The sequence below is a fragment of the Phalangium opilio genome, unplaced genomic scaffold, assembly GCF_054372755.1.
Source record: "Phalangium opilio isolate 3A_F unplaced genomic scaffold, DU_Popi_V2 ptg000009l_1, whole genome shotgun sequence".
NCBI lineage: Eukaryota > Metazoa > Arthropoda > Arachnida > Opiliones > Phalangiidae > Phalangium > Phalangium opilio.
In genome coordinates this window covers 14,253,379-14,265,849 of record NW_028324146.1, presented here as the reverse complement: position 1 = coordinate 14,265,849, position 12,471 = coordinate 14,253,379, and the positions used below count along the sequence as shown (strand labels likewise).

General features: G+C 41.1%; 1 long non-coding RNA gene across 1 annotated transcript; it reads left to right on the top strand.

Moving 5' to 3' along the window:
- The first annotated feature begins 10,647 nt into the window (after window positions 1-10,647).
- Window positions 10,648-11,042, top strand: LOC149716450 (uncharacterized). The gene is made up of 2 exons (XR_016369400.1): window positions 10,648-10,780; window positions 10,843-11,042. It is a non-coding gene; the product is annotated as an uncharacterized LOC149716450 (long non-coding RNA).
- The last annotated feature ends 1,429 nt before the right edge of the window (window positions 11,043-12,471 follow it).

Genomic DNA, 12,471 nt, shown 5'->3' with positions numbered 1-12,471 from the left:
TTTTATTTGGCCCGTTCGATATTACGTATACGTCAAGATGTTTGCAACGTGTTTCAATGACAGATTTGCCCTTCTCGCTCTCTGATAATTTCCAGCCATACTAAATGATCTTTCAACATCAGCAGAACTAATTGGAATGGACAAGTAGCACCTGGCGAGATTAGAAAGGTGAGGAAATCTTTTTGCGTTATCACGCCAGTAGTCAAGGATGGCCTGCGACTCTGGAATACCGTCGTCATCTTTATCGGCTGATGGATATCAAAGATCTTCCGCGAGATAAATATCAAGTTCTTTAGCTGGGCCATTGGGAGCCATGGGTGACGGAACACGTGTCAAGTAGCCTAGTTTCCCTGACTGCTTTTTGGAAACCTGCGCATCCACGGCTGTACGCACATTACTTTCCTTTAACAGTAAGGTTGATACTATATCTTTGGCCTTGCTCTTCATTGGGAATTTTATTCGTTGATAATGCTCACCCCAGGAAGGGATGCTGAAGTATTCTGCAAACAAAGCAATATAGGATCACGATTGCATCGTTTTAATTAAATCAACAATAGCTACGGTAATGTGCAATAGCGAAATTAAAAAGATATGAAGTGTGCAATGTGTTCAGCGAAATTAAAAAGATATTGTAGCATGGCTGCCAGATTCCTGGAGTTCTACTCCTTGGATCTGGCAGGGTGTTATACCTCCATGCTACATGCTCCTCCTCCTAGCAATATCACTGTGATTTTTCTCAGTATTAAATTCATTCCGAAGTCAGCTCTCGAACGGAGCACTAGTTTTGTAATTAACTATCAAGAGTATAGTTCCGTCGGGTTTATCCCTTTTTTGTATATTCAATATTACCATTAAAGTATTAGAAGATTATTCTTCTAATTTGGATATATAAAGAAAGTTGTCTTTATTCTTTTTTTTGGCCCTCGGGAGCTTTCTCCCTTAGTTAAATTATCATACAGAGGGTTACATAAATTGGCGCCCGAACAGGGACTCGACTAAGCCTCGGTCAGTCCCGAAGAAATACTGTTTATCATTGTCGGTTAAGATATCCGCCCCCCATGTGGCTCTAAGCCTTGGCTTCCACATTGATAGATAGTTAATAAGATAATTGTATTAAATTAAATCTAACTTAATCAGAATTAAATTAAATAACAAATTGGAAATAAAATTATCTTAGTAATAAAATCATTGAATTTAGATGACTTACTAATTATATTGAATAAACTTAACTTAACTTGTTTGTTGTCACTTATTTTGGGTATTGTAAATTAATTATATAAATCATGGCTTACTCGGACGCTAACAATCAAACATGGAGATCGCCTCAAACATCTGAGGATGAGGACGAGGACTTAATCTTAAAGAAAAGGGAAGATAAATCAAAAGAAGATCTGTTTACGTCTATGGAAGACGATGGCGACATGCTAGCACCGCCTGAAACAGATGATCCATTGGAGGAATTTAACCGGAAGCTTCGTATTGAGGAAGAGAGAGACGAAGAAGATTCAAAAAAGAGGACTGCAGCCTCTTCAGAGCCTAACTTCTCTCCTTACTTGTTATTCCCTCATAAGAGTATTCCTGCCCCTAAGGGATGTTTAACTCCCTCTAATTTCCCTCCTCAAACTGGGATTAATTCCCTTGATCCTCCTAAATCAGAGTCCACAATTGTTAAGCATAAAATTAGTTCTGCTAATGTCTTGCCTAAACCAGAAACTAGAACTATCGGAACCCAAATTAGGACCAGACACTCCCGAAGAGGAATTAAAAGCTTTTATATTGCCCTTGCTCCAAACACTGGCAGATAATTCAACCCAAAATGTAGCAATACAAAAAGCTCTAGCTACTAGTTTTGATAGGTTAGTTAGGGATCTACCCATGTTAATAAATAGAGGTTCAACCCCTCAATCGGGAAATGTCCCTATTGAACCGCCAGAAAGGTTAGCCTTTATGGGATCGTCTAACGATAATGCCACTGAATTTTTAGCTGCTTTTGAGGAGTATGCTAAATTTCACAAGCTATCAAATGAAGAAAGGGTAGCTGCATTGCCTCTCCTTTTAAGAGGACTTGCCTTGTATTGGTACAGGGATTTAGCCCGTCAATATGACGAAATGTGTAGATTAAGACCTTCCCATCCTCATTTAACTTGGAATACGTTTAAGAGACATTTTAAGGTTCAGTTTAGAGATTCCGAAGCTGATTCTAAACTTAAGATAGAAATAAACCATAGAAGTCAGAAAGATAAGGAGTCGGTAGAGGAATTCTTCGGGGAAGTTATGAAGCTGAATCTAGGGATGACCCATCCCCTCTCCGAAAAGGAATTAGTTCCTATAATAAAGAGTAATTTAAAAGATGAACTTAGAACTCCCCTCCTTTTCCTTCAATTTACTACTATGGAACAGTTGAGAAATTCCTGTAAAACAATAGAAAAGGATATTGAAGTTAGGAGAAAGAACGCTGAGAAAAGGGAAAAGAGGAAGTCACCCCTAAACCTAAAGTTAAAGCTGAGTCTTCTTGCCCAGCTAATAAAGGCTCTGCCCATAATCAGTGTTCCCCCGGGCATTGTCAAAGCCCTTGTCCTACTTCCCCATCACATCCTAAATGGGAATATCCCTTGAAACCCTTAGACTCTAGGTCTCAAGCTAGAGCTCAAAACATTTCAAATAGAGGTCAAAGATCTTATAACCGATATTATAATCAAAGATCAAAATCTCCAGGTCGTCAGTTGGCCTTGTCTTACCCCTCTACACGTACGATCACCTGTTACAGTTGTCAGGAACCTGGTCATCTTGCACCCGATTGTCCAAATAAAAATATGATCCAGTCGGGGGAAGCCCAGACGGGAGAGGTCCCACGTGGTCCCTCTCCCGGTGCCCAATAAATTCTCCTAATAAGAAGCGTGTCGCGTTTCCCTTGAGGATTGAATCAGTTCGAAAGGGTTACCATTCCCGTTACTTTTGAACACGCGACAGTTCACGCTAAATTAGATAGTGGGGCCGATGCCTCTTTTGTTAGTCTTGACCAGTGGCAAAAAATCTGTAAACATAGAAATTCTTCAGAATTACCTGAAGATGAAGAATTAGATTGTGTAGTTTGGGGCGACGGCCGTTATACGTTCACAAAAGGTTCTCACGAGTTAGAATTTACTCTTAAGTCAATTGAAAGTGAGAAACAGTTTAAATTTAAATTTTACATAGTTCCTTCCCTAAATAGTGACTTTATATTGGGTCAAGATTTTCTTGAGGAAAATAGGGTCAAGTTAGATTTTGAGTCAGCTCAATGTTTAGTGGGTAACTTAAGGATCCCTTTTTCATTACCATCAGAAAAGGATCCCATAGATAAGGAGATTGTAAATAGTATTAGGGACGCAGTTTCTGCAGCCCCTATCACTGATGAGCAACGCCATCAACTAGAAGCCCTTTTATTGAAATTTCCTGAGTTGTTTTCTGATAAGGTAGGAAGAACAGGGTTAGTCTTCCATGAGATTCATACGGGAAATAACCCGCCCATAAAATCTCAGCCTTATCGTGTGAATGACCAGAAAAGGAAAATTATTGAACAACATGTAAGGGAAATGTTAGATGACGGGATAATCAGACCTTCAGTTTCACCTTGGGCTTCGCCCGTAGTTTTAGTTGATCAAACAAAACGGGGTAAACCCTATCGGTTTTGCATTGATTACAGAAAACTTAATCAGGTTACCATTAAGGACCCTTATCCTTTACCTAATATAGAGGACATGTTAGCTAGGGTTGGAAGACCTAAATATATAACAACACTTGACCTTAAATCACTGTACTGGCAAGTGGAAATGCACCCTAAGAGCAGAGAAAAAACTGCCTTCGTGACTCACATGGGAAAGTACGAGTTCAATGTACTCCCGTTTGGGCTATGTAACGCCCCTAGCTCCTTTCAGCGTCTAATTGACGAAATTTTTAGGGATGCAGATTACTTCCAATTAATAGACTATTTAGATGATTTAATATCGCTTAGCGAAGACTGGGATCAACACTTAACGTGTTTAGAGTATGTCTTAAATAGGCTAAAGGAAGCGGGTCTCACCCTACAGTTAAAGAAATGTCGTTTTGCTCAGAAAGAAGCTACCATATTTGGTCACATTGTAAATGAAAAAGGGGTGCATATAGATCCTTCTAAGATAGAAGCCATTCAAAAATTTCCTCCTTCTAAAAATATTAAGGAAGTTCAAAGATTTTTAGGGATGGCAGGTTGGCATAATAGGTTTATTAGCCACTACTACCAAATAGTAGCTCCTATTAATAAGCTTAAAAGGAAGGATCAGAAATTTGTTTGGGGATTCGAACAGCAACAGGCGTTCGAAAAAATTAAGGAAGCCATTTGTAAGGCTCACCCCTTAGCTTCCTTTAGAAGGGATTCCCCGTGCATCTTAACTACCGATGCTAGTGATGCAGGGTTAGGTGCCCTTCTTTCCCAATTACAGGATAATATAGAAGTCCCTATAGCTTATGCTAGTACAGGGCTAAAAGATGCTGAAACAAGGTACTCCACTAGCGAGAAGGAGTGTTTAGCCATATGTTGGGCTGTCAAAAAGTTTAGGCCCTTTCTAGAAGGTCGTAAATTCACTGTCCTCACTGACCATCAGGCTTTACAGTGGTTGTTTAACATTAGGGAACCCAATTCTCGTCTAGTCAAATGGGCAATGTACCTTCAGACTTTTGATTTTACCATAAAACATAAAAAAGGAGTAGAAAACGTAGTAGCTGACGCCTTGTCGAGGGCCCCGATTAACGTTTTGAGCATAAACTTCAGTTCTTCTACTTCTAATTCTACTTCTAATTTAGATCAAACTAGTAGTAGTACTAGTCAAAATTCTACCGGTAGTAGTAGTAAATCAACTTCCTCTAGTGAGTCTGTTGAAGGTCGAATACGTTCTCCAGGTCCTAGATCCTTATACTCAGTTTTTACGATAGAAGATGTCAGAACATCTCAAAGGGAAGACCCATTTGCGTCCCCTATTATTAATTCCTTGCAAGGACCTAACCCAGTTAGGAATAAAATGTTTGAAATAAAGAATGATCTTCTTTATAGAAGACCGTACAGGAATCATCCTGAAAAGATTTATTTACCTCCTCGGTTAAGGCTAGAAGCTATGAGGTTGTTACACGACCACCCTTTATCAGCTCACAGGGGCAAAGATAAGACCCTTAGTAAAGTAACTTATAGATATTGGTGGCCCACTGTAATTAGTGATGTTCAGGATTATGTTAGAGGGTGTTCACTATGCCAACAATTCAAGGCTAGAAATAGGAAAAAGCCAGGGCTAATGCAACCCTCAGAAATAACCAGTCCTTGGGACCAAATTAGTGTCGACATAATGGGACCTTTCCCTTCAAGTAGACACCATTATAAATATTTAATAGTTTTCGTCGATTATATGACCAAATTCGTGGAAATGATACCACTAAAAACTATTACTGCTAAGACCTGTGTTCAGGCATTTAAATCTATTATCACTAGGTGGGGAGCTCCTAAAGCTATCCTTAGTGATAGAGGGGTACAATTTACCTCGAAACTTTGGCTGCAGACGTGCAGAGCTTTTAAAATAAACCCAAAGTTTACCACCCCCTATACTCCTAAGGGAAATCCCACTGAGAGAGTAAATAGAGTAATAGGCGAATTAATATCATTCTATGTAGGGAATCACCATGATAGATGGGATGAATCCCTTGACCATCTTCAATTCGCAATAAATTCCGCACCCCATGAAACTACGGGAAGATCTTCCTTTTTTCTGAATTTAGGGCGGGAGCCACGTCTCCCTTGGGATTTAGATATTGAAGAACCCATTCAGGACCCAGATGACCCTAGTCGTAGTAAGGCTTTGAAGGTTCTTAAGGAACAATTAGCATTCAGTAATGAATTGTCTAAGTTAGCTAAAGCTCACCAAAAGAAGTATTATGACCTTCGTCATGACCCTTTAGAGTTTGAGGTAGGAACTTTAGTATGGATGGAAACACATCCTTTATCAAGTACGACAGGGCAACTTATGAAAAAGCTTAGTCCTAAATGGGCAGGTCCCTTTAAGATAGTAGCAAAACATTCTCCCGTAGTCTACGAGTTAGAAGACGCTAACTCAGGGCAGAACATAGGGAAAGTTAACTTAGAGCATCTCAAACTCTACTGGACGAATGTCGCCGTCTTCGAAAACGCCGGAATTGCCCCAGTTTCTCAATCAGAAATAGCCGATGACCTTGAACCTGGTCCTTCTACGGATGGTGATAGAGCGCTCCACCACCCTGAAGAGACTTCCTCAACCACGTCATCTGAAACATCATCATCTTCTACGTCACCGTCACCCCAGGACGGTCAGGAAACCAATCAACCGATTATTCCTGTTATTCCAGATGTCCATCGAACCTCGACATCACGTACCGTAGAAGATCAAACGGAGGATCAATTGATCCCTCCTGCAGTTCACGATGATTCACATCAACCTACAGACACTGATAGTGAACCGGGCATGGCCCTTTTGAAGACCCTCCTCTCCTCCTTCGTACTAACCACGATATGAGGGCTTTTCAGCTCGATCATCCTACTAACGATAGTCCGCCTTGTGCGGCAGGGGAGGCTTCCCCTTCTGATCAAGAATCAGTCGAGGAACCAGGGCTACATAAGTCAACGTCCAGTTTTTCGGAAGAAATTCTAACGCCGGAGGATAAATCAACGTCTTCTGATCATACAGTACCGGAACCAGCGTTAGACCATTCTCCTTCTTCTGGTTTTTCGGAAGAACTAGCACCACATGAACAGATATCTCCTCTCTCAGAAGAAGTATCAACCCCTGAACCTATTCCTCAATCCCTATCCCAATCACTGAGTGCGTCTGACAGTTCATCGACCACGTTGTCAGAAGCAATGAGAATTCCCCGTCTAAATAGGGCTACACTACCCGACATTTATTTAGAACCTTTTAAATTGGGGTGGCGCCGAGAGGTATGTAAGAGGGCGACGGTTCAGCCCGGAGGTAATGAAGTAGATATCTACTATCGACCTCCTGATGATAAAAGGTTAAGGTCACCTTATGAAGTTCAGGTTTACCTTGATAATAATAAGATAAAGAACCTACAAAGGGAATAGTTTTGTTTCTCCCGAGAGCCAATCTCCTTTTTCCCATGGGAATTCATTTCCCAAGCCTCTAAGAGACGCTATTAACATTATATAATTACAGATGGCTTCTAACTGGGAATTCGCCCTTCCAAAGGAATTCAAAATGAAAAAAAGAAACCAACCTAAACCAATGAGCAAAACAGAGCAATCCCTAGAAATTTTGGAAAACTATTGCCCAAGCGATACAAAAAACCTCATCCAATGCCGCAATTGCGAGGAATTCGGCCATGAGGCCACCGACTGCTATATGCCGAATAAATACATCAACTCAACCGATTCGTGCTCATCTTGTTATACAAAGGGCCATGTAGCAGATTCCTGCCCGTTTAAGGAAGAGGATGAGGATGTCCTTATATTAGCAGAATCCAGAGAAGAAATGGAGCAGATTTCTGACCCTATTTCCATCCCGGATCAGTCCCCTGGGTTTTACCCTTCTGCCTCTCCTCCTCAGGGAGAAGAAGACCCTTGGTCTTTAACACGATTCCTTCGCCATCCTCCTCAGCATATCCAACCGGAACCGAAAGTAGCATCTTCACCATGCCAAGGGATTCCCGCTCATTCTGCTGATGACGAAGACAGCGAGGACGACCGAAATTGGGAACGATTCGGGACGATGGGGTGGACCCCTAAAGTTCCTCCAAGGATACTACTCCCTTCGAGGGTACCGGGTGCCAAACACCCTTTCATATGGTCTACATCGATTTGTTATCGATGCCGAAAAATGGGACAACACGCCGTCTCAGACTGCCCGGGTAGACGAAGTAAAGCGTCTTTAGAACGGAGGGAAGCGCGCAGACAATCCCGTCTAGAAACCAAAATGAAAGAGGCTGAGCAGAAATCCAAGAACATAACACCTGAATAAACGAAAACAATATCAACCCCAGGGAGAATGCCCTTTTTCTTTTTTTTGATACCTTGATTCTAAGGATTATTATTAGTGCGATAACTTGTGATAAACCCCTGCCAAAATGTTCCGGGTTCCTCGGGGTAACCCTTTTTCTTTTTCTAATGACTTAAATTTTTGATAGTATAAAAGAGTTCCTAAAGAGGGGGGGATGTAGCATGGCTGCCAGATTCCTGGAGTTCTACTCCTTGGATCTGGCAGGGTGTTATACCTCCATGCTACATGCTCCTCCTCCTAGCAATATCACTGTGATTTTTCTCAGTATTAAATTCATTCCGAAGTCAGCTCTCGAACGGAGCACTAGTTTTGTAATTAACTATCAAGAGTATAGTTCCGTCGGGTTTATCCTTTTTTTGTATATTCAATATTACCATTAAAGTATTAGAAGATTATTCTTCTAATTTGGATATATAAAGTAAGTTGTCTTTATTCTTTTTTTTGGCTCTCGGGAGCTTTCTCCCTTAGTTAAATTATCATACAGAGGGTTACAATATGAAATGTGCAATGTGTTCAGCGAAATTAAAAAGATATGAAATCTGCATTTTTTAGGATAGCTACCATCAAATGGTGCTAGCTTTTGCCTTGGATCTAGCAACGTGCTTGTCACAAAGTCCACGTCCAAAACAGTATTTCGTCAAAGTGAATTGCTCGGCATTCGTAGACCTTGTCGAAGGCCTGAAGTAGTTCCCCGATTATTTCAGGTGCTAATATACCGTTAGATTGCAGTCGATCTGTTGTGTCCTTTAAAGGTTTAAGTAAATGCAGTATTTTTTTAACCTCTTCAAACATGCCAGTGTGAAGAGTGGAAAAATCAATCGAAAGGTCCTTTTCTTCCTTTGCCTTGATGATAACGGCTTTGACAGCAGCAATCATGTTTGGCTAATTAATTAAACGAGACTTTCATGTTGCAACATCATACGTTCAATATATTATCATTAAGCAGCTTGGAAAAACACAATGTGCCATAGTTGCTGAGTTTGTGAGGCTATTCTGTTTTACGAAGCTACTCAAAACAAAAGAAGATAACGTCCTTTTAAGAAGATAACGATCCTATTAAGATATACCTCAGATATACGCTCAATGGCGTAAAAGAGAACATTCCATCTAGTTCCAACAAGGGGAATTAAGTCCCTACCGTCAGTTCGTTTCTTTAATTCTTCTGTCCAAATAAGTGATTTACGAAAAAAGCCAATAATATCATTAATGATTTTAATAAAAGCAGTGGCATCAGCGTCCTTTTTAATAATGGCGTTGATTACTAGTTGTAGCGAATGAGCCATACAGCCTTTACGCTTCCAAAAAGGATCAGGTACAACATTTAACTCCTCTAACGTGTCGTCATCTGAAAATTCGGAATCCACTATATGCCCAACAGGCTCTAAAATTAATATGGTATTCATAGAGCTCCAAAACTCTGTAAAAGAGGCACAATTATGAACAATGTTATGAATAAGGCATATACAGGGTGTTTCTAAAAGGTCTGGAAGAAATCAAGGAGGTTGTTCGTTGGGTCAAACTGAGTGAAAAATGTCTTTGGACCATTAGTCTAACGTGCTTCGTTGCTACGTTATGGGCCCTTGAAAATAGGCCTTAGAACAACGTAAATCGTCCGCATAGTGGAGGTAGAATTGTACAAATGACCAAATTGTTGTCCAATTTATTCATAAGCTAATGACCGAGATATAAGATAAATAATAAGGTTGTTAACTACTAGCAATGGTGCATAAACGTGTGCAACGGTCTTAAACTATGACCAGCTAAATGCAGAGCTTTTCATTGAGAAGTGGTACGTAAACATTTCAAGTAAGACACTAAACTTTGGCCAGAACTACTTGACCTCAAAGTATGGCTTTACTACGTTTTCGTTTTAGATGTTCACAGAGAAGATTAAATGTGACAAGAAACCATCAAGTACCATAATGTTAATTTCATTATTAAACGGAATCAGGAAGTAATTCCTAAAAGTGTTTGAATTGCTTTCCGTCGGCGTTGATACAGACTTGGGCACGTCGAATTAACGACTGTCTAACCCGTTCGAAAATCCCTGGAGTGTAGCGTATGGCTTCGCACTTCACGTTCATAAACTAAGTCCTTAAGGTAGCCCCAATGAAAGAAATCGCAAGGGTTTAGGTCTGGAGATATGGCAGGCCACGCAACCGTTCCACCACGGCCTATCCACCTCAAAGGGAAAGTTTATTTAAGATGGGCCCTAACTAGGAGCGAAAAATGCGGTGGTGCACCGTTGTGCCTAAACCACATGTCTCGTCGCTTAGCCAATGGTACGTCGTCTAGAAGCTGGAACAAATTGCCTTGCAGAAATCGCAATTATGCCTCTCCGTTAAGCCTTGGTTGCAAGAAAAACGGTCCAATTAGATGATCACCCACAATTCCGCACCAGACGTTCAAGCTGAATTGAACTTGGTGAGCCCTAACACTAGTAGCGTGCGGATTTTGTTCCGCCCATTGATGCTTGCTGTGCATGTTCAATATTCCGTCAAGGGAGAAGCTTGCCTCATCAGTAACTAAAAGGTTAGATAGTAAGGTAATATCATGACATGGAGCCCTAAACCATTGACAAAAGTCTAGTCATCTCGGATAATCCGTTTCGTTAAGTGCTTGGACCTTTTGTAGATGGTAAGGATGAAATTTATCTCCTCGGAGAATTCGCTAGAGTTACCCCCAATTGGCGCCCAACTTTCCTGGTGCTTGTTGCGGGACCATCCTCGAATATGGTGAGTACTTGTTCCACCACAACTTCAGGAACGTCTTGAGCTATAGCCCCACGTTCCCGCAGGTTGGATCTTTCCTCCCTCTCTCAATCGTCTGTCGACAGCTTGGATAGTTTGTTGATTGGACAACTGTCTTTGAAGGAAGCGGTCCTGGTACAAACGTTGAGCTTCCAATACAAATGCAGAGTATGCGGATATGCATCTGATGTATGGTCTCGCAGAGGGTAACAAACACCAGGAAAGTTGGGCGGCAATCGGGGGTAACTCACGCACTTGTCTGGCGAATTCTACGAGAAAATTAATTTCATCCTTACCATCTACAAAAGGTCCAAGCACTTAACGAAACGGATTATCCGAGACGACTAGACTTTTGTCAATGGTTTATGGCTCGACGTCAAGATATTAACTTACCACCTAACCTTTAAGTTACTGGTAAGGCAAGTTTCTCCCGTGACGGCATATTGAACATGTACTACAAGCATCAGTGGGCGCAACAAAAACCGCACGCTACTAGTGTTAGGGCTCACCAAGTTCAATTCAGCTTGAATGTCTGGTGCGGAATTGTGGGTGATCATCTAATTGGACCGTTCTTTTTGGAACCAAGGCTTAACAGAGAGGCATAATTGCGATTCCTGCAAGAAAATTTTTCCAGTTACTAGACGACGTACCATTGGTTTTGCGACGAGACATGTAGTTTGGGCACGACGGTGCTCCGCCGCATTTTAACGTTATACTTCTAGGGAACACCTATATCAGAACTTTTGTGAATTAAAAGGTGATTGATTCACACTAAGAGGTAAGAAAATGCGCAATTGCGTGAATCTTTGGGGGAAGCTCTGCCATTGGGAGGCTAGACGTTTCTCGTAACCCTAGCCGCTCGCTGCGTGTGGCGTATGTGGTGTACACGAAAGACTATTGCATTGTGTTGTTGTTAGAAGCTATTAAATACCGGTTGGCATTGTTTGAAACATTTGGTGGTTAGACAGTAGATGAAACAATTGGTGGTTAGACAGTAGATGAAGGTGTAACGGATAGTTAATGATAGACCTTAAATAAGTTGGATATAGCAACGAAGTAACATTTTTCAAATTTCTGTATACTGCGAATGCGGTCCGGAAATTGCGAACACGTTTGCATCGACTTGCCAACTGCGAACACGGTAACAGACAGACACACAGATACGTTCAGTGCAATACCTCTCCGTGACGTCATCGTCACTCGGAGAGGTAAAATTCTACTTCATTACGCAATCTCCAATCTTGTTTTTCTAACGGTATATACGACATACACGTTTAGCTGTACTTATTGACTTCTGACAACACCATCATATAGTCTTCTGTGTATACCACATACACGCCAATCTGAAACATTGGCTTCTACTCCATTATCATCGTTGAGATTAAGATGTACGCGCGATCGGCTAAGTTACGAGAAACGACTATAGCCTCCCAATGGCTGGGCTTCGACCAAAGGGTCACGCAATAGCGCTTATTCCTACCATTAGTCAATCAATCGCTTTATATACCCTAAATTTCCAAAATTTGTGAAAACGGTTTACGCTAGAAGTCAAACGTCAACAATAGCTATATTTAAAATCATTTTAAGAATAACGTTTCTTAAAATATATCGGGAATCGAACCCGGGCCTTCTGGGTGAAAGCCAGATATCCTAGCCACTACACCATATCGGACTTG